This window comes from Lichenostomus cassidix, chromosome 5, assembly GCF_008360975.1.
Source record: "Lichenostomus cassidix isolate B80296 chromosome 5, HeHo_3.0, whole genome shotgun sequence".
Classification (NCBI taxonomy): Eukaryota; Metazoa; Chordata; class Aves; order Passeriformes; family Meliphagidae; genus Lichenostomus; species Lichenostomus cassidix.
Genome location: NC_139486.1, coordinates 27785166 through 27808732, shown reverse-complemented (window position 1 = coordinate 27808732; position 23567 = coordinate 27785166). Strand labels below are relative to the sequence as shown.

The window sequence follows — 23567 nt, the reverse complement described above, 5'->3', positions numbered from 1 at the left end:
TATATTTCCTAAAGAAAGAAAAGTCTCATTATTTATTATAGTCTCATTTATTGTTATTTATAGACAAATCTAGCACTTTCTGAAGACTTCTCACAGACAACACAAAGATAGGAAAATAAAATAGTATGAAAGACACAACAAGACCACATAATTTTATGTAGTGTTGAAAAGCAAATGCCTTCAAGCAGGGAAGGGCAAGATCTCAATCCATAAATACTTTCTTCAAAAATAATGAAGGAAAGGAGTTAACTTATATAAATGTAAAGAATAATTCCCCTCATTGAAGGAGTCACTGGATGAAACTCTACAGTCTGTATTACTCATGAGATCGGACTAAAAGTTTATCATAATGCATTTCTGGTCTTAAGCCTGTAAATCATGCTATCTAAGGATGAAAATTCAAACACACATTTATACCTAGGGAGAAAAGACTTTAACTGAGATTAAAAAAAAAAAAAGTTCTTTATAGTAAAATTCTGGATATCCATGTTTTTTACAATGCCTATCCTCCGTCCTTACTAACACTCAAGTTGAAAGTAATTGCATGTCCCACCTTTAGCAACTAAGAATTACAAACGATCAAAAAAAGGTTAGATTTAGAGGTTAGTGAGTATGTTGTATGAGTAACATTGCAGAATGCAAAGGTCAGACTATGTGACCCAATGGACTTCTTTCTCTTCTTCTAACATCTGTGATTCACTGACCTGGCATTCTTCCAAAGACACTTCAACAATTCTTACTTCTTTTTTTCTGTACCTGTGACCCAAAGGGAAGACAGTGATGTGAGAGACCAAATTATAGAAAGAAGAAAATTCAGAAATATTTTATATGTCAAAAGTGACAATACATATTTAAGTTGTAAATCAGGGGACAGCAAAGTGAAAATATGTTGCTGAGATTAATGGAAATGACTAAATGGACACTATTGAAAATCTGCACCTTAATGTCTATAAATATTCCTGTAAATCCACGACTAGAAATTTTTTTCCCTGTATAAAGAACTGAGCCTCTCTTGATGGTTTTAAGGTAAAATAAAATGAAATTCAAATGGATGAGCAGGTACATGCAACACTTTTGATTTGAGGAAATAGCAATATAGTGGGTTTATATAAATAATAGCTGTGCTTGAAGTATTATTTTCAGTTCATGGATGTAATAGTGACAGTTAAGAAAGCAAATAAAATGTTGCTCTTAGGCACATATCACTCTTCACAACAGCCACAGAAACACAGCCTAACTGATCCTAACACTTAGCAAAAGAGAGAGGAGTCAATTTAAGAGCTATGGAAAAGAGCTCCAACACTCAATGTAGTTGTGCAATGTAACTCACAAATATACTTCCTTCATGCTGAGAAGTACTGCTGTAGTGTAAAACACAACTGTCCAGTCTTCAACTGTTGCACACCTTTGTCACATTGTTGTCTTAGTCTTATGATCTCATCTGAAGTACACAGCAGTCATCTTTTTGTCTTTGGTTGAGCACTTCATATGCAAAGCAGAGGAAATAGAGACATCTCAACATTCTCTCATTTCCAGCAGGATAATCTCATATTTCTCAAGATGCTTTTTAACAGCTAGTTTTCAGGGCTCCTAAAAACAGTTCTCTACAATTCATGGTTTCTTCTTAGGTTGATGTTATGTCTGCATTTGCCTTTGCCCTTTCCCACACTGCCTGCACCAACAGCTACAACTCTTTCCTCTCAACAAAAGACCTTAGTAGATGATTTTTTGCCCAAGGAACTTGCATGTGCTTCCCTTTGGGTAACCCGCAATTCAGTGGGACACACTGCAGCCTGTATTTCTTCTGCTAGAACAGATTTTATTACAGCAATTCTTTCCCTTTCTTCATGCAACTCTATCTATACCAGGGAATAAAAGTGGCTAGGAAGCATCTAGTCTGACATTTTACTTTTGCTTGTAATGTCTGTCTAATTTTGTATTTCATGTTGACAACATTCTTTAAGATCAGGAGGTGCTTTGCATAGTGGGATACAATACTTTACTATGTAAACTCAGTTTACTTTGAGACTGAAGTCTTTTGAAAACTGCTCAATTTTTGCAAAACATGTTGAGTTTTTAGCTAGGAACAAAATTGCCATAATTTGACCAGCAGATGTAAGTCCACTTACAAATCAGGTCTTAACTAGGTCTTTCATCTAAATTCTCTAAAAGGTTTCATCTTGTACATGTTCCAAGAGCTTTCCTAAAAATACTAACTCCAGATCAAAATTACAAGTTTATTTGGGATTTTTTTTAAAACATATCTGGAAATTATATCAACCTGTACAAAGTAATAAAATTGTAGGGAACTTGTTTAGAAAGGGGGAAAATTACTCCACTGCTTCCTTGAGCCCTGGGGAAAATATTTTACAGCCACAGTTTTCAATTTCCATGGAAAGGCTGTCTCTATGTTATAGAGTTCACCTTTGCAAAAATACTGACCATCCCCTTACCCTTCTTGACTGAGACTGTGCCAAAAAACATGTAAAGATTGCTTGTGTCATGGTGATGGATAGAAACAAGAGGAAGAGAATATGCGTTTATGTAGTGTAATGTTTAGCCTAGTGGTCAGTGGTGGAATAATAAAAACTAAGGTCTCAGGGTACATATCCTTCGTAAAAAAACATCTATGCTAGAAGCAAGTATCAGAATAAAGGTATCTCTGCTACAGCATAAACAAAATCTTAGGTTATAGAGCTCTGACTGTCCCTTCTTTATTTTCCACATCAATTTTTTTTCCCCAAAGTGCAAAGCTGACATATTACCTTGTTATCTTTCTCCACAAGTCTTGAGCTGAAAGCAAGTAAGCTGGTCATGTGGATCAGATTTTGACACACATATTAAAAATCAAAATGTTCATAAATCAATATAAGTGCTTCTTTTGTGTCAATACCTGTAAATATCCAGAACAAGTTAAATTGCAGAGTGTAGTAGTCACTCTCGCAAAGCTGTCCGCTCGAGGTACACCACCAGGGGGCTGAGGCACCTGAAGACTCTTGGGAGCTGGATGAGCTTTAACTTGTGGTGACTCTGTGAGTTGCTCCCAAGTTCCTCTGGGATGGTGCTCATGAATATGCGCCAGAGTTGTACCTGGTTGGCTCCTCACAACACCTCCCCTTCCTCCCCTATATGGTTGTCTTCTAGAGTGTTCTTCTTTGTTCTGCCATTAAGTTGCTCCCTATTGGTTCAGTTTAATGTCCCTCCCTCCTGTAAGTTAAGTTTATTGGTTATGAGTTCTGTTCATCTTCCCATACTGTGTTCCTATTGGCCTGCGCGCCAAACTCCTCCCAATCATGTGCCCCTTATAACCCCCTGCGCAGCCTTGCTCCAGGCTCTCCTATCGATGCCTCCAGCTTGCTACCTCCCTCCTGTCACCTTCCTTCCTTCCCTGCAATAAATCCACTGGAATCCTCACCCAAGAGCCTGCATCTCTGTGTTACTCGCGCACACGCCTCTCTCTGCCACGCTTCTCCGAGAAGCTCTGCACTGCCTGCCGCCAGCACACTGCCTGATAGGCAAAGGCAAGGTCTGCGAACTCAGGGACTGTTCGCCACAGCAGAGAATTACTGGTCACCGCACCTGAACTTTATTTCTCCTAAGTGGAAGCTTTGAGCTTTCATTTTAATATTTACCCTTGTGACTGTGTGTCAGAGACTGAAATAGTTCATGCCTCAAACATTGATATAAAGTTGTGATCATTATAACAAAAAGTGTACAAAGAAGCTACAACCAAAGAAGCCTCCCTGAAGATACCTGACTGGGACTTTGGACTGAGTCAAACTGCTGAGATTAGATAAAGGGAAACCCTATCGTTCAGTCATCTCAGGCTGACAGAAAGGAATGCATCCACAAAGGCCAAAGCCACTAGCTGCACTAAGGATCATCCCTGGCTGAGTTTGGGGTGGGGGCAGAGCACAGCCCACAGAAGCCAGGTTTACACAAACTGGCCCAGCTGTGGAACCCCCAACCCCACAGGCCACACCCACGGACTTTCACGTGAGAGGCAGCTGAGGGGGAGTCACAATCCATCACAGACCCCCCAGAGTGCTAGGCCTGGCACCACAGGACTGCAGGTGATGCAAGCAGAGTCTGCTGCTAGAGACTGCCCCTCCCCTGGAGGGGACATGCCTGGACATTGCCCCTGACCTGAGTGTATATTAACCCATGGCATCCTGTGCTTTTGGGGGGACCATCACCACCAAGAAGACCGGCTGGAGAGGATCAACGCAACATCATTGGGATCCACAGATGGTGATATTTTCTCTTTCCCACTTTCTGTCCCCCTCACCTCTTTTCCTACTCCTCTTTTTCTCTCTTTTCTTTCCTCTCTCATATTTTCTATCAAATCAAACCCATACTATTGAGTGGCATATGGTCTCGTTTGTACCTTAATTCGGGCAGAGGTATTTCCAAAGAACCTTAATAATTAGATCATAACACTGTGTGACCATAGATTACTTCAACACCTGCTGTGGAGAATGCTTCCCCACCACTGAACAGGAAAACGCCACCCAGTTTTCACACCAAGTGAGAACACTCTCTGTGAAGACATCCTTTATCATTGTCTTTCTGCCACAACATTTTTTCCTGTATTATTTAAGTTCAGAGCATATCAGGTCATCAGCTCTGTAGTCGTTTGTCAGAAAGCTGGCTTAAACCAATCAAATACAAAAGATTACAGCCTCAATGTTAGGGAATATCAGTGCAGGAAATCTGCTCAGTGCCACCTGTTCTCCTACAGTCATGTAGCCCTGTAATACACTATTGCTAGTTGCAAGCCATAAGCTTTGTGCTGAATTTGCAGTCCCTCAGGATGGAAGTTTGCTTGGCTTGCTCTGTCCAAGCTTTTCTGACCTGCCTGCAGGTTTTGTTTTGCTCACTGTCCTGGTTTCAGTGGGGGTAGAGCTAATTTTCCTAGCATCTAATACAATGCTGTGGATTGGATTCAGTAGGAGGATAATGCTGATAACACACTGATGTTTTAGTTGTTAAGTAATGCTTACCCAAAGTCAAGGACTTTTCAGTTTCCCAAGCTCTATCAGTTGAGGAGATGCACAAGAAGCTGGGAGGGAGCATGGCCAGGACAGCTGACCCAAACTGGCTAAAAGGATATTCCATACCAGAGATTATGCCCACTATATAAATTGTCGAGAGTTGGCCAGGAAATGCTGATCACTGCTTTGGGACAGGCTCAACACTGGTCAGTGGATGGTGAGCAATTGTGCATTACTTGTTCTTGCATTTCACTCCTCTCTCTCCCTCCCATTATTATTATTATTATTATTATTATTATTATTATTATATTTTACTTTATTTCAAATATTGATTAACATTTATTTCAATTATTAAACTATTCTTATCTCAGCCCATGGCTTTTATGTGAAGTAGCAGAGAAGGAGCAATGAGCAAGCAGCTGCAAGGTATTTAGTTGACATCTGGGGTTACACAAAGACACCTGCTTTAGCAGTAACAGCAGTATTTTCAATTGTATCGTCTCTGTGGATAATTTGTTTATTTTTGTATGGTATCACCATAGCTTTCCAAACCTAGCATAATAATGTAACATGGAAAATACAAGCCTGACATGTAGAGGACTTAGGAGGTGAAAAAAGAGAATGTGGTGTGGAGGAAAGCAAGAACGGGAAGAAAAAAGAAGGGGCATAGACTGGCTCTGGAGGCTGCACAGCTGTAAACAACTCCCCAGTAGTCCATTAAAGAAATGCAGACCCAGAGATAGCCAAAAATGAGCTTTGTGGTAGCTAAGAATACAAAGAAATACTATCTAAAATACATAAAAAGTACCAAGTGTAGTAAATTGTGATTAACACGGACCTGCAGACCAACAAAGAACCAAGATGTACAAGCATGTCAGCTAAAATATAAAAGATAGAAGTGAATCCTGGAATGAAGAAGAAACCATCATCATGAACATCCCTCAGTGATGGACTCCAGGTGCTGACAGGTCATTGTTAACCTCCTCACCAGAACAAAAACATTAACATTAGGATCAGAGGAGCAGTGAGAAGGTGAGTATCACATCAGGAACAGGATAGAAACTAATTGCATGTATAACAATTTTAACTATCTGTCTTGGTTTGAAAGACAGGTGTCTCCCAAAAGAGGTTGAACCCTCCCTTAGAACAGAGAATGTGATTTTTCTTTTTTCCCTCCCTCCGAATTATTTAATTTTGTAAATCAAGGGCTTTCAGGCAAAAGTATGGGAAAAAAGGAATATCAGTTCTTTACTAGTATCTATAAACAAACAATAACAATAATAGCAACCACAACTAGAACCAGAAAACCAATAGCAGATGACTTGTGAGCTGCTGAGCCTTTTCCCGTGTGGTGTAATCACGGTTGCAAGCAGCAGGGGCGCTGTTGAGCTCCCGGCCGGGCAGGGCAGGTGCAATGACTCCTGAGCGGCTGCAGGTGGCGCTGTGGCACAGGGTCAGGTCAGCCTCACGCAGCTGGATGATGGCGGACAGGCTGAAGAGCAGGCAGCCAGGCAGCTCGGAGCGGCAGAAAGCAGGGGGGCAGGATCAGGCACTGGCTCCCTCCCGGCTAGCAGCGAGGTAGCAAGGATTTCTGCAGTCACAGCAGACGCCGCGGTCTCGTGCGGCAGAGGGCGGGGGCAGGCAGCAGAGGCAGCCGGACTCTCCCGGCGGCAGCCGCGAGGGAACGCAGACCGGGGAAACGCGCCCTTCCCAGTGGGAAGAAGAGTTGAATCAAAGCTCACCCAGCCAGGAGAGAAGAGAAACAGGGCACAGTTGGATTCGCTCTGGTAGCAGCTGGAAAGCAAAAAGAGAGCAGCCTCTCTCCTCAGCATCCGAACCACGAGAGAGCGTTCCCGGGGCTGGCTCTTCCCTTACGATGCCCTGCCCAAAGCCCAGCATTTGTCTTTTACAAAAGACTTGATCGCTCTAAACATCTAACTATTTGTTGCTTAGTAACAGGAATGGGAAGAAATTCTCCACCCCCGACACTATCTTACTATCCCTGCTTTTGTTGTAATAGCTATATCTGAACTATTACTCAATTCTAAAATTTCAGTTATCTAGCAATACCTTTTTGGCTTTTTATGTATCTATGCATATGCATACCTTAGGTGCACTTTCTTTTTGCCCAGGAAAAAGAATTTTGAACATAATATATCATGGTTTCTGAGAGTTCGGTTTTCAGTGGGAGCACTGCCATGGATTATACTAAAACTCTGCTGCTAAGGGTCTGGAAAGGAATTCAAGTAAAACCAAGAAAACAAAACAAAAGTCAAAATTATTTCCCACTGCAAAAACAAAAAGTACAAATGAGCATTAAAGTTCAGGCACAATAGTCCAACACTGTTGAATTTGCACAGTAAATATTTTATTTCCTACATTTTATATAAATCCTTTCATTCTCTTTTCAGTGGATATTCAGGTTTAAAAAATTCTTCAGTAAAACAATGCCACCTAGCAAATTTAGTTTATTTTGCTGCACAAGAATATCTCTACCTGAAGGGCAGTCCCATAAAACTGGGGGTTCAATCCAAAACCAAGAGGGATTGAAGTTCTGAGAATTCTTCTGGAAATGTTAGTGACAATATAGCTGGAAACACTTTATTCTGGACCTAATGTTCTAGAAATTAATTCCCACCAAAAGCCCTCTGGTAACATTTATGTCACAACATGTGTGGCAGAACTGATGGAATGAAACAATCTTTAGACTAGCTTAATCCTATTGGGCAAACTTTCATCACTGTGCTGCAATCCAAAAGCAATTAGGGTACCAGAAAGACATGCAGTACCATCCCAAGTTCTTTGTCAGAAAAGAGAACCTTCATTTTAAGCAGCATTCCAGAAATTTTGGACTAAGGTTGATGAGAACCCATGTAGCAGTTAAGTCCAGCATCAGCCCTGAAGCCAGTATGGTAGCCTCAGATTTCTCGGTCCCTGCTTACCAAAGGAGAAAAAAAAGAACACAAATCACAGCTTTAAGAGAATTCACAGTTGTAGAGGAAAATAAACTAACTTTATTTTCTTTTTAGACTTTGTATCTTCTGTAGTCATTTACATGAATGTAGCATGGTGTAAAATCACCCCAAAGGCTGAGAAAAAAGAGAATTTTGAATTGTAGCCTTGCTTACTGATTTTGAATAAAATAAAAGTACATGAATGTCTCTGGAGAAGCGGTCAAATGCTTCAAAAACACGCATATATATTCAGATACATAGTGAGGTGTTACCTATAACTTTAAGACTCTAGGGTAGGCTTCAAAAGAGTGCAGGTTCTCCATATAAACAGTAGGGATATAAATAAGAACCCTGGTTCTTCTAAAGAGTGATTGAAAACATTTAAATTAAGCCTAGCTGCTGTTTCTTTGTGCACTTTTAATCACCTTTAAAAAGATGCATCCCTGTCTTCCACAGAGGACACGTGTTACTGAGGTATCAAATGTAGGTGCCTTGACAAACTTTGACTGTAGGTACTGAAAATAATTCTCTTGTTCTGCCACGGTAGTGTAAACAAACATTGAGTCCACTCTGGATGAGAAGAAATTGTAAGTAGCACTTGCATTTTTTTTGTCCTTTAAGCACACAAGCTGGAAATGGAAAATGTTTATACATTGCCATCTTATATTACATAATGAACATTTAGCTGTTTCAAGCAGTGGAAGTGTATTATTCCCTTTGGAAGGTGGTTTACAACATAAAGGTTTTTACAGAAAAGGAGATTTTAATTTCTGTTTTCCTATTTAACATAATCGCAAGAGATGTTCCTTTTTATCATGAAAAGTAATTCCAACAATATTTGTTGTGCTCATGAGCCTATATTTTCAGAAATATATTTGCATGTACTCAACCACTTGTATCACTTATTTAGAAAATTCCATATTTTATAATTTTTCCTCATAAATCAATTCCTTCTCCCCTCTGAACAAGACAATTTCTTTTCTTTTCATCCATCTTTACATAAGACAGGCTTTTTTGTCTGTTACGGCATGTCCATCACTCTACCGTTTGCTCAAAGCACAGTCTTGTTATGAGCATTTTCAATTCCTCCCCATATAAAGAAAAGTTGACTGCCTGTAAAAGGCAGGAGGACCTGTAAGCTGGAGTGAACTATACATGGTGGAATGTCTGGTTATAGTCCGTGTTTCTCACAACATTTTACAGATCATATGGTATCTACATAATCAGATGAAAATTCTTTCAATAAAGTAACACAAAGTGCAAGAGTCAGCCTTGGCTACAATACTCACTTTAAATCAGCTCCCCTTACCTCAGCTATCTTGACATGCATGATCACAATTCTTTCAGGTCTCTTGCTCCACAGTAAGAGCACTGGTTTTCTTCCAGTTCTTGCATAGTTAGCATAGTACTTCCCCCTCCATCTTGTCCTACAGAACCAGGCATTGGTACAGGCTACATTCAATTTTGCTCTCTAATGAACATTATTCATAAAGAGATTCCCATGCCACTCAGCTAAGTACTAATATGCAGCATGTATGGTACATCAGGACTGCAATCTACTGTAGAGGGTACTAGATGAACAGCATATCAAGAATTACATTTAAGCACAGTACAGAAAATCCTACATTCCCAGACATACTTTCTCATATCGTTACAAGTATCCAAATATCCAGAATATTAATTTAGTCTTCTTATTCATCATTCTATCATTATGTTTGCAGTATGATACTTGATGAAATAATGCAGACTAATTTAAAGCAATATGGGGAGATGGCTGACAAAATTCTTTCCAACACAGAATAGGAATATTCCTTTTTCTGCTACTAATACATGCTTTAAAAAAAATGTCATTCCCTTATCAGCTCAGAGTTTCACGTAACTGAAATTAACAGCATTAATCTCTTCTGCAATAAAAAAGTGAATAAAAATTACACAGCAATACCTGTAATACCATCCATTCTCTCATTCAAATGCTAAACTAGACTCTCACACTGCTGCTCGGACACATTACCCTAGCATGGCAAATTTGTCACTATAGGAAGAAAAATGTTTTTCTTTTGTTCCTTGATCCCTTTTTAAGTCAGCTGAAGATCACATTATTTCTTCCCTTTTTAAACACTGAGGGGGAAAAGGAAATGTAGGGTACAGGGAAATCAACAATTTTCTTTTTTTCTAAAGGGTGCATTAAAAGATTAGCAGCACACAGCAGGAATAGCATGATGCTGTAAAATAGCCCGGTGTCCTGTATTCAAAAATGAAAAAGATTAATACAAATTCATTCTATTAGGTTAGCTTGCTTTTTCTTTCTCAGATACCAGCAGCTAGAATTTGCATAAAGTAAAAATTCACTTTTTCTTTGCCATATTACGACATTCTGTGCCTAACAAAGGCTGCCTACATTTTCCAGGTCTTTTTGCCCTTCAAGTAAACTGCAATAAGCAACGGGAAGATGCATACAAGGGCCCCGCATTAAAACACTGCTCTTCCTGCGACAGGAGGAGATTGCCATCTGCTGGTCTCTGGCCTCTACATGAAATCGGCCAAAGGGTATTGAGTTAGGATCTCTGCAGCGACTGTTTTAAAGCAGATAATATTTTTCTTCTCCCTGTTCTTCATAAGCATATATTTGCATAAATAGGCATGTATTTGAAAAGAAAGCCAGGCAATGTGGTCACCTGCTCCAATACAGCTGTGAAGGATGCTGATGTGATTGATAGACGGCATGTAGCATCCATTTGATGTAAATTTCTGCCATTTCAAAGATTAGGCTAAATGGCAGAGGTATAATTGTACAGAGATTATAGATATAGAGATTCTGATACATGTATGGACCACATCATATGACTCTGCCAAAATGTGATGCTTCTGAATGGCAAAAGAGTGCTGTTTTGTCAGTTGTTTTAGCAGAATATATTCAGCCCTGACACCACAGCTGCCAGGTAACCTCCTGTTCTTGTGCAGTGATGCATTAAAACACCCATGACATCATGCTGCTGCATAACATATTCCTGCTCGAGCTCACCTTTCTTTTGGGCATCACATCTTTCTTGCACGTCAGGAAGGCATGGATGCCCAGTCCCTGTCTAGTTAAATTGCCCATGCAAATTAGGATGATGCTAAAATACTGCACTGCGAACTGGAGTAGCTGACACAGACATGCTCCATCTCACCAACCACTGACCTCTCATGGGGTAGGCAGACAGTACAGCAGCACTTAAACTGGCATGACAATGGGCCATTGTCCTGGGAGAGAAGTGCCCAGCAGTACTGTGGTCCTGCCTTGTTCCTGGCAGGGTTGCTCACATGCTGCACAAAAACAAGCAGACACACACACGCTGTCCCATGCTAATGCAGCACACTTCAGTTTTCTAGTACAATGGAAAAAAGCCTTGAGACAGCACAAAAGGCTTTTAAACAAGAATATTGGAGAAGTATAGGTATAGATGTTATAGAAACATGGGGAAAAATTTTTGCATTAGGAGAATCTAAGGAAGCAGGGCTGTATCTGGACACAGCACCTGACCACATTCTGCAGCACTATCAATAAAAGTATGAGTCTGGAAACAGCTAACAGGACTAACACATCACTGCAACCTGCCCAAGAGCTTTACCCGGCACCCCCTGCAATCCAGCATGATTTCCTGGTTACCTGCGATCTCGGTAAAGAAGCTGCTGGGCAGAAAAGCACGCTGAGAGAACTGAAATCCTGAAATGATTTCTTGACCATTCTGGTAGTTCAGATGTAAGGCTGTTAATCACTAAATGCTGTACTCTCTGCATTGCATTTCAGTTTAATAGGAGCATAAGCCTAAAACACCACCGATACTCCTACATGTGCGAATGATGTGTGCATCTGTATAGCTGGAATTTCTGGTTTGGCTTCTTTCTTCTATCTAGAGCAGTACCTTTTGAGAGAGAGTAGACTCTGAAGAAACAGACATTTCCATGCAAATGTTACAGGAAACATTTCACTAATATGAAAATTTGTTTTGGGCAATCATTTTCCTTATTTTTCTACCACTGAGGAAAAAATACAGGAAACTGAAATCCTGTTTTGAATGAAATTTCAATCCAGCTTCTATGATATGTATGCTGTTTTCCCTAATATATTGATCAAAATTCTTAATGCTACAATGCACAGGAATTCGTGTTTGCAGTCATTTTTCTATAACTATTTCATCTCTTTCCTAATCAGTATGCTGGATGACTGCATATTTAGTACAGATCCCTTACACTGATTTCTTCTTCCCAGATGAATTGTTTAACATTTTTCTACATTAAACTGTATTTTCTACCTGATAGTTCACTTAAATCATTCAAAATCTTCTGTGTTTCAGTTTGTTTTTTACCACCTGTTATATTTCTTCCAGAAAATAAAGAAAAAATAGACAAAAAATATAGGAAAAATATAAATAAATCTAATAACTGCAACAATATATATTACAAAATTCAGCTGTTTCAAACAGCTTCTGTTTGTTGTCCATCCTTCTCCCTAGAATAAGGTCAGAGTGTTGGTTTTCATCAGAAACTGAAATGAATACTTTGAATTAAATGTGTCTGTAATAACGTCAAAGACAATTCTAAAATAATATAGTCAGACATAAATTAAGTGAATGAATGTATATCTCTTGGGTTTGTAAACACGCATTTACAATCTAAAATAAAAAAGTAAGATCATCAAGGACCCCTATTTATATAAATAATTTATAATTTTAGAAGTTGTTTATAAGAGCAAAGTGGCATTATTTTAATATGTACATCTGACTGGTATTTGCATATTATATTAATATTATAATATAGCAGCACCTTTACGATTAATCTCATACAGACACAATAATAAGTCCTGCCCTCTCCTGATCCCATATGAGGTACATTTAAAACACACTTTCATGGTTTATTCTAGAGGAAAGCAATTTATATTGTGGTGTCTATTTGATTAGGCTGAGATTTTATTAACCCATCTAATGCACTGTTCCTCTATCTGATTTTCAGTTGCAGCAGTGCAAGTCTTGTTTCCACTACCCTCTCAATTTGTAAAAACAAGGAAGCCTTCTTTTACTTAGAATTCATTAAAGGGCAGAAACAGAAAATTCTGTCTACAAGTCACACAGCAAATTAAGTAGTAAATTGCTTTATGGAAGATGTATAGCTCCACCAACCAGACCAAGACCTCTGCAGCCCTATTTTCAAACGGCCTTCCAAATTTTTGTTCACCCAATTGTGTTACAACTTTTTTCAATGTAGGTGACATTCACTTCTTGCACCAAAGGGCTTTTTGGCTTTCCTAAGATTTAATACAAACATTACATGAGTGCTACCGTGGCCTTCTCCATTCTCCAAAAATGCCTGTAGCATGTTTTAATGACCCAATCTCCTCCATGCCTTTACAAAGGTGTCTGGTTCTCTTTGAATCTTGCTGGTTTGATTTCTTATCACAAAGCCTTCCCTACGGACGTGTCATCACTGGCAAGTGCTGCAGGACGGAACAAGTTGTAATTTCTCATAATTATGCTCCCTGCTTTAGCCAGAAGGGCATTGAACCCCTCCTGCTAGACTTTATCCTGCCTTTCCAGAGTTAGATCTATAGGCTGAATCAGGCTGAACACATGTCCTGAACATTCACTTTCCCCCTGCACAGCCTTGTAGAAATTTCATGGTATGAATCCCTGCTGTCTCTGTGCTCACTGTAACCAGAGGAGACCCCACTGTGCTCAGAAGTCCACGCACACGACCCCTCCTTCACTGAGCAGTTCAGTAGCCTAGCAGTTTGCAGTCTGCTGCATTTTTCAGTTTGTGCTACTTCACAGAGGCATTACTGGATGTGCCTCTCTGACCATCGTGAGGCTTTTTTGAGATGTTACCCACTGATCTATACTGCAGCCTCGGTTACTGCAGCATCTCAACCTTTACTGACTTTATCCCCGCGCTTCTCTGAGACTGGAAAATAAAACAGGAAGAGTGTAGGCACACAGTGAAATAATTGTGCTGTCACAGAGAGGTCTCAGTCAGAACAAGGCACAGTTTCAGATGTCCAGCATTTTAAACCACTATTCACATCACCTCATCCTATTTCTCAGCACTGTTTTCAGCACAAATCACAGAGTTCTACAAAGGACACATGAGGATTAGAAAAACAGAGGGAAATATATACCTCTGTGTGAATGTCATGGAGATTAGGTGCTGACTTGCATCTGAAGGACAGAATTTCAGCTAGTATAAACTCACCTGATATTATTGACATCAGTGAAGCTGCATTATTTACACCAGCTTAGGCTCTAGCTCAGAAGATTCAACTACAGAACATATCCAGCCAAATAAAAAGGGGGCTGCCAGGAGACTAGTTTATGGCTTAAAAATAGTGAACAGGATACCACAAGGATCTAGGTAGTGATTTGTTAAGTTATGAGGGCAAGACTTAGAGGGAAATCTGGGCTGAAAACTATTTGCATCTAAAGACTGCTGTCACACCAAATGAGCTACCTAGCAACACAAACAGACTCTCCAGTGCTAATGAATTTAAACATAGCATGGATGCATTACCACCTATGGCTCCTTCCCTCCAAATCACCCAGATGAGCTGCAACTCAAAGTCAGCAAACATTTCTGAATCTGAAGCTGCATCCAGTGTTCAGCTTTTAATTATTTTTACCCCAAAGTTCATTGCAAACTGTGCCTACTGACACACAATTCCTTTCTCTCAGAACAGGATCCTCCTGTCAGTCTTTTCACCTCACGCCTGCTCTGCACTGCAAAACCAGCTTTGACATGCAGCAGCATGTTTATGGAAAGAGAGAAAAAGAAGGACACCTAACAAGAAATCATTTCCCTTTTGACCTGAGATTGTAAGTCTTAGGAAGCATTCTGGCACTGTGTAAGGTTAGCACTACAGCAAGTAGCATATCACAGCAGCAAATATAAAGCACTCTTTTTGTCTGTCTGTGCACTGAGTGGGCTGAGAGCTTTTACTTCATATTTCATTTACACCTTGCTAAGTGATGCCATAGAAATGGCAGAAGTTTCATCTCCTCCCACTTCTGCAGCAGCACAATATGTGTAAGAGCAGCAGCTCCCACACTCTGCACTGGAAGCTTGAGCCGGATGCCGATCACAGGTTCATTTCTATTTTTCCTACATGACATTCTCAGATGCTAGAAAATGTGTCTTATTTTTTTATTAAGCTTGTTGTAGAAATAACATCTGAGTGAAAAACTACCTGAGAACTTCAATCATGTAAACTAAAAACATTGAGGTTTTCCACAAAAGTTCTTCATAAGGAAAAATGGAAGACCAAATCAAAATAAAATCTGTTTAGGGAAATGAAATTAAGAGGACAAGCCCTTGTATATAAGACAGAAAGTCTTGAGCAAGCAGAAAAGGGTAATGTGCATATCCTTTGTTTATCAGTATTCGTTCACTGAAAATGTAGCAAACACTACATCTGAAAATCTAGAAACTTTCCAGAGGACTAATTCATGCTGAACAAGGTCAGCCAATACCATTCAGAAAAAGACAACATAGAGGACTTAAGTCCTGAGCAAGCCCAAGAGTGCTGCAAGATGCTCAAGGCCATCACTTTGGTTATAGTTTCAAAGACAGATGATAAATCAAAGTTATTGAAAGGTCAGTGCTCTTAAGCCAAGCTGTATTTCAGTCTGAAATTTTCAGACAGCAAGCAAAATGGCCCATGAGTTCAGTAATGAGCTCAGAACTTTTTTTATTCAAGATAATCGGTTTGAAATTTGTTAATATTGGAAGTTACTGAGTAGAGCTACTTCTACCACATCCAAGGTGTTCCAGATTTGCCCCCAGTCTGGTTTGTCCATCAGTATATAGGCATTTCTCAAAAGTTGACAGAGAAAACTTCATTAAGTAACCCTCCACTAGCAGTTTCACTGAAGTGACCAAGAGGTGAAGCTACATGTTATTTGAATAATTTACTCCCATATCATGTCCATGTGAAGTATTTTTCAGCAAAACCTTCACACTACCACTGTACTGTAGCAGAGGACCCCCATTTCAAACATAAGTGTCTGTGTTCATTGTGAGCAGGAGGGCTGACATACCTGTCTGTGACTTACAGTGAAATGGTATGTGTAGAGATGAGTAGAAGAGATAGAAGCTCTATGAACATTTGGGGTATTCAAAAAATGTCACTATTTCAAATAAAATGACAATGAAAACCTCAGTGTCTACATGAGCGGATTATCTACACACATAAAAAGAATTATCTAGGCAAAATTGTTACACTTTAGTTAGATATATTTTCTCTCTTTTAAACTTTTGTTTAGTCTAAATTAACTAAAGAAGTTTTTTTAATTAAACACCCTTAAATTTCCTTAATTATAAAATTGCAGGTATTTTGGTTGTTAAAAATTTTGGTTTTTCACAACTCCTTAGCTCCTTAGGTTGGGAAGTTTATCAAAACTGAATCTGGGCATTAAGATCTGGTTTCAATAAATAGTAATTTGAGGGAAAAAAAATCAGCTGTTTGTCAGAATAATACCAGCTCAGTTTAGATATTACCTACACAAGCAAATTTTGTTACTCTTCCAAATTACGGTTTAAGTATGTTGCCAAATTATTACAAAGTACTTTAATAAATAACAGAATGAAGAAGGTTCAGAGGTTTAGTTCCCAGTTTAAAATGCTGCAGATTTAGGAGTCCCTCATAGTACAGAAGCCCTAAGTTTAGTTTTCAGAACATGGTGTTCTAAAGATTAATGACTCCATTACATTGGTATCACAATCTTTTTCAGAACATAACCACAGAGTTTGTCAGTAACATTCTGTCTTGCAGAGTTTCAGGGCCTTAACATGCACAGTGATACTCCACTCTCAGCATGCTGCAGGGGTAGCCACATTTGTTTCATATCTGCAGTGAGAGGTATCTTACAGATCTCATAGCTGTGTTCCAAAAAAAGCCCAAGAGCTACTTTGATAGACAGACCTTGAGTCTCGCCTGTAAAAGAGCACTGCTGCACTTCAAGACACATGCATGGCAATACCCTGAAACTTGACTTGCCTAAATCAAAGCCAGACTGCTGACAAATCTGGCTCAGAACCAACAGAAGTACATTGCATATTAGTGGAACTTTGAGAGACTGATATGTCTTGTGTCTAGATGTAATATAATTCTAAAGCCTAAAAAGAGTCATCAGAATTCCCAGTGCTAAGATCAGAGAAATTCTATTGCTACATTCCCCATGGGTTTGAAAGCAGAAGTTGCTACTCAGGTAACATGGACTTCACCTCCAGGAAAGTTAAGGATTGCACACCACTCACACATTGTCCCACCAAATCCCACCTCACTTGAGCACACAGAATATCTGGCAATTAAAGAAGCAACTACCCCGTAAGAGTAATCGGCAGCTGGCCATGTTCCCATGACTGGGAAAGGAATTGCAAGTGACAGGAATGTGGGAACTAGATGATCTTTAATGTCCCTTCCAATACAAACCATTCTATGATTCTATGAAGAACTCAAGGATGTCTCAGATGAGGAGGCCAGCAAGCACAGTAAACTTAAGTCACTAAGTCAACCAAACCAGAAGAATGCATGTAAAGTGGCAACTGGAAAAATATCTATGGAAAACACCATCAAACATTTAAATGGTTAACCAATGCAGAAAATCATGGTTATACTCCTATAATTACTTAGACTTTATGGAAATACTGATCACAGCAAGCCTTTTAGAGTTTGATATTTTTAGGCAGAAAGAGTTGACAAAACCTTTGGAAAATAGCAGCTTAAGGACCCTGAATTAGATGCACTGAATGCAAATTCCTTTAACTCTGTCAGATACTTAAGGCCACGGTCAAAAGCTGAGTTAAGTGGTCAGAGGTTTTAGGCTATTGAATTTACACAAAAATTGAAAGTGAACATACCAAAATTGCTTCTGACTTTCAAATCCTCCAATCTGGACGCTACTACACTACAACAAAAGCACTTGGAAGGGCATTCGTTGATACTCCTGATGTTCCAAGATCTAAGATCTTTCAGAATTCTTCTCATTTCAACATGAAAAAATGGGAGCTTAGAGCATAGATTTAACTTAGAACACACATTAATGTAAACAGCCACCAAGTTAATTTGTTAATCAAGGTGGCAGGGAAGGATGTTGCCAAGTCACTGAAGGGCCAATACAATTCGAGAAATGAAAAGCAAATACCTCAAGTGAGAGAGATCAGTTGAAAAAAAGATAATCACAACATGTGAGGTTTGACACCAGTTCCAGTGTTTAGATATCTGATTTATTCCACTTATAAGCCCTTTTGGTCTTCTTATGTGTTTGCAGCTTCTACAACATAAATGATCCTTATCCAATTCAAAATCAAACTAAAAAGCAGAAGTAGCAAAACTCTGCTTAACTCCATTTCATTTTGGGAGCTTAAGAAATACCCAATTTTCATGTGTTCTTTCCTAAAATAACCTCAGTGACTAAGGAAAGGAATACATTGTAAATGGGCTGAAATGTAATGATCCTTTTAGTAGCAGAATGGAGAATGATACCAGTGTGCTTCCTGTGGACTCAAAATCCATTGAAAATGTCATAGAAAAATAAATAATTGCATTAAAAGACTGAAATGGAACCATAGTATCTAAGAATATAGATGGTCTGTGCTCTCAAAGAATGTTGCTGTTTACAAATTCTTCCAAGCAATGTCTGCTGTCTTGCACTTGTAACTTTCTCATATCCTTAATGTGTATAAGCATGAAAACAAAAGAAATATATAGCTCTGGAAATATCAATTATATGACTGCATGCACAAATGACTTAAAAGAAAAAAATAAAACCTTGACAGAGACAGGCAATTTCCCATTAAAATCTTTAGTTTATTCGAAAGCCATTTTTATCATCAATAAAAACAAAATTTCAAGATGTTGTGAACAGCTAGTTTTGCTTTAGCTAATCATCACCTCTTCCCACACCCAGGAACAGCCAGCAACGGATGGCAATGAGATCTGAAGTTATGATGTTACCATCTGTGCCAGAAAAAATTGTTTAGGAATGTATAAACCAAAAATGAGATGGTTGTAAATTACTTGCAGGCTATAATTTCTGTGTAATATTTCACAATTTTGAAATTAAAACTCTGTAGTTAAAAAAAACCATGAATATACTGTCTGAATGGCACATACACAGACACATGTAGATAGCTCTTGTTTCTCCAGTGTTATTTATCCTGTTAATACATCTGAAGTCAGAAAATACACAAAGAGTAACAATACTATAAAAATAAGCATTAAGGCCTGTATTGTATTTACAAAAAAATACCATGTCCACAGTTCTTCCAAATCAATTATTTTTCATGTAAAGAAAAGTGTATTTTTCCTATATAATGCATTATTTTGTCTTAAAATAGATACTCATTATTTCCATGGCATAAATGACTGGAAAACACAATTAGATCTCTGTACTACAATTTTAAGGTCACTGGCATAAAATGTTTCTTCCATATTCCTAGCAGTAATTTTCTGAAAGCTGTTACTAAAATGAGAACAATTATATACAGTTTTATAGCATGTGGATGCAAGAGAATTGCTTATCAGTGTCTAGACACTGCCTTCCATAAAATTCATGGGTCTATATGTTGCCTCCAAATGCTGCATTTAGCCTTGGGATCTTTGATTTAACTGACAGATGTGCATAATCTCAACCATTGGTTAGCTCCCTCGTAGCTAAGCAGTTCTTCAGATATATGTGCCAAAACTATTCCAGCTGAGGGAGCAAATCCAGTTCATTACATTTCCTCAAGACCTGAAAGTGGCAACTTAGTAAGGATAGAAACTCTTCCTCTAGCCCAGCTTTATCCCTCTTGCTTGATCTAGAATCCATTTCTGTTTTGCTTCAGAGGCCACTGATGTAACAAATGTTTGAGTAAAGGCTTACAATTCTGAGGGCTATGTTTATAATAATCTAAAATGGAGTTTAGCCCATAATATTTACCTTTTCTTCTTGGAATAAATGTTAGGCTGGATAAATAACACTTTGTAGTAATATACTCAACCGAGTATAACAAAGTAAATGATGCAAAGCTAGAGTCATATGGAAGAGCCATGTAGTGAGAAATGACAAGGTACTTTGTTCTATGACAATAGTATTACAATAATTCTTGAAGCTGTAAAGGTTTGTTTTCTTCCTTGCTTAGGTTCATATTTCAAAAACATAAACTCACATAGGAGAATGTGCATGAAAGCAAATTTTTACATGGTTATGTTTACATCAAAAAATAATTAACATCAAACACTCCTTCCTCAGATATTGAAGTGCTGCTTAAGACTAGTACTTAAGTAGAAACCCAGAAAAGTCTTCATTACTGAAACAGTGATTTTTACTTTAAATATAAGAAAACTATTGATTGAGTAAATAGAATTTCAGTTGTAACACAAAGGCTTGATCTTCACTGTTGAAGCCTGAAATTATATTAACAGCAGATTAAATTTCTCACTAGGTGACTAGGCTGACGGTTAAACTTCTTTTGGTTTTGGTTAAGACTTCCACTGCTGGCATGCAACAGTCATGCTGCAACAGTGGTACAGATGCATGAAATGAAATGCTTCCAGTTCATCTGCTCCTTTGTCCCAGAGAGGGGAGACCCTTCCTAGCAGTAGGTGCAACCTTACACCATTTGCTTCCAGGGCAGCAGTCCCTGCAGACATTTTAGTTGGCACCAGTTGGGTGGGTGGCCTGGCCCCACTCCACTCTCTCCCCTTGCAGACATAGCCTGGTGTTAAGAATGAGCCAGGTGGCACACAGGGGAGTGATTTGATAGGGGGCAGGATAGCTCATTATCTGCTGTTTCAAAGAAGGCTGAAGGCTGCTTGTGATGAAAGCAGCTGGAAACTGGTTCTGATCCTACCACAGCATCAAAAGAGATGCAGGGAGAGGCCATCCAGCTGAAGCTCCTGCTCCTGCTGCAGGGTCTGAGGCAAGAAGAGTGACTACTCTGGTGCACACACCTCAGATTAGGAGTCCTGTTCCCTCCATTGCTCCAGGGCACTGAAAAGAGTCTAAAGGAGAATGAAGAGAGAATGAGAATCTGAACAGCAATGCCCAAGACTGAGCACATATGGGATCTGAACAGAAAGCTCTTCATACAAATATTCTAACAACAACTCAACAGATGGGTACCCCTTCTTCACAAGCTTGATGGGGATCCGATTATTGTTGATAACCCCATCTCTGGGGCATCAGAAAGCAGCTGCTTGACACCCCTGCAAATTACCACTTGTCGACTTACTCCTCAGGGAATCATTTTGTCTCCATCCCACAAGCCAGGGCACAGCTCGAGTCTCTAGAATTTGTGACTGCTGAATTCAGGAAATCTTGTTCCAGCAATTACAAATATTATTGTAATAATTGTTAAAAAAATACTTTTTCCTGCTGTGGCATGGTTTTGATTAAGGTTTTCATTTCAAAATCTTTCCCTACTTCCATATGTTTTCTATAATGCACATGCACTCATAAAAAAAAAAAAAGCACATTCATTAAAATTTTATAAATTAAAATTTTATAAATGTTTGGAATAAATCCAGCTCAACCAAGTCTTCTGTACTCTGTTGCTAGCTCAACAACTAACAGTCAGTCTCCTTATCAGTGGTGGACCCAAGGTAGTACAGACCTCCCACTACATGCAGAGCCATGAAATAAATATTTATCATGCAAAGAGAGAAAATAAATTACTTTAAAATGTTTTTCACCAGTCAGGCTCAGTGTGCTATCAAACTCTTATAAAAATAGATGTTTCTACACAATTACTTGTACTCTGAACTCAACCACTTCATGTAATAATTGATGCCTCCTACTCACACACATTTGCTTAAGTTCTTTAGCCTCTTCTACTAGGAAGATTGTAAAAACTACGTGTGGATATGTAGGAGTAGACATACACATATACATTCAGGACAAGAATGCTTATACCAAATAAATTATTTGGCCCTAAAGGAAATTAATTAGGATGGATAATTCACAATTCAAATACCTCTAGAACCCCTGAGGAAACCAATATAAGAGATAATACATGTTAGTGAAATGCCTTTTTTCAAGCATTGTTTCTCAAAACTCATACAGACTACTTAGGCAAAAAAGAACAAAGTGTCTCATCCATATTTCAATTAATTCTTTTCACTGAAAAGGCTCATATAATAAAAACCAATGTTTTTATTTTCAAAGCAGTTCCTCAGACAACTACCTAATCTCTTAATTTTGGAAAGTCACATCTTCTAAAAAAATCCAAGATCTGGAAATATGAGGGAACAGAAGGGGGTTTCAGAATAACAGCTAGGTTTCTCTACATTCATCCTTGACACTACTTTCATTTACACCAGTACAATGACACTCACTGAGACATTTCTCCCTCTGAATTCAGGTACTGAAACATCATACAAGCACTCATCCCATTTCCAGAGGATGGGGTGAACAGGTCAGTTGTAGACACAGTTCTTCTAAAAAAGCGCTGAAATTACCAAATAAAATTACTAAATATGAGTTCCATAAGCTTATCATTCAAGGAACACAAGTAGTCAACAGCCACCATTAAGGTAAACCCATAAACCTAATTATTTAAATTGCGTTTTGCCCATTGGTCTTATCTATATTGTTGAATATTTGAATAATGCGAAAGCAGCAAGTGTGCCGGGTGTTGTGTAAATACTGTGCAGACATGCTAGTTTTATTGGCAGCCGCTGAACTAACTGCCCTGAGCGGTGTCTGTGCGCTGCGACACACGGCAGACAAAAGGCACAATCAACGCAAGAGCGCCAGGTGAGAGAAGTGGTGCTTGAAGGTTATATTTCCCCACACAGCAATGCTTCTTTAGGCGCTGAACTCGGCACCCTCGTCCCTACTGATGGCTACCAAGCTGTTTTCACCGGGGATTTATCTCCGTGGGCTGGCAGAGCGCTCACGGACAGGCAAAGACAAGCTGGGTGCAGCGCGGGGTGAGCCCCCGGGCCCGGGCAGGCTGCTGAGAGACTCAGCACTGCCGCATCACCGCCTGACGCCGCCGCCGGCACTGACACGTCGGCACGCTAACAGTGGTACCTGTGGAGCGAAAGGTGTCAGGGCTAGCCGTTTTCCCCACAGCCGCCACAAGGCGTAGGAAGCCAGGCCGGCTGCACTCTGGAGGAGCGCTTTCCTTCTGGAGCTCCAGCACGGGAGCTGCGCTGCTGCCGCTGCCCGTCGCGCCGGGCGGTCCCGGGGCCAGAGCGGCGGGGTATGCCCCGCGCCTCCAGCGAGTGCCCAGCCACGGCCCGTATCGCGGCTCAGCTCAGCAGCTGAGGGCCAAATTCTCCCCCTCCGAAAGGAAACTCCGTGCGGTTTTAGCCGTGTTTCCGCTGCTCGGTGCCTGGTTTTCGCAGCGGCGCTGGCCGGGCCGTGGCGGGGCTGCCGGCGGCGGGACGAGGCTGAGGCGCCGTGCGAGGGCGCGCAGCGCCATCTCGTGGCCGCCAGTGAGACTGCGGGGAGCGCTGAGAGCCGAGCTTCCAGCTGGGGCACTTCGAACCCTTCTTCCCCAAAGAAACCTCTGTTCAAACTTTAAATGCTGAGACTACACTTACAGAGCTCTCCGTTCCTCTGTTTCTCTTGAAACCTATTCCTTTTCCTGGGATTTTTAATTT

General features: G+C 39.8%; 1 long non-coding RNA gene across 1 annotated transcript in view; it reads right to left on the bottom strand.

Annotated features, from left to right (window-relative positions):
* The window catches only part of LOC146436227 (uncharacterized), a 29194-nt gene extending 5850 nt beyond the window's left edge, over positions 1-23344 (bottom strand). Inside the window, exons 1-2 of the long non-coding RNA XR_014852583.1 lie at positions 22993-23344; positions 705-756 (exon numbers count right to left, since the gene is read on the bottom strand). This is a non-coding gene — a long non-coding RNA (uncharacterized LOC146436227). The remainder of the gene's footprint in view (positions 1-704; positions 757-22992) is intronic.
* Positions 23345-23567: the final 223 nt, after the last annotated feature.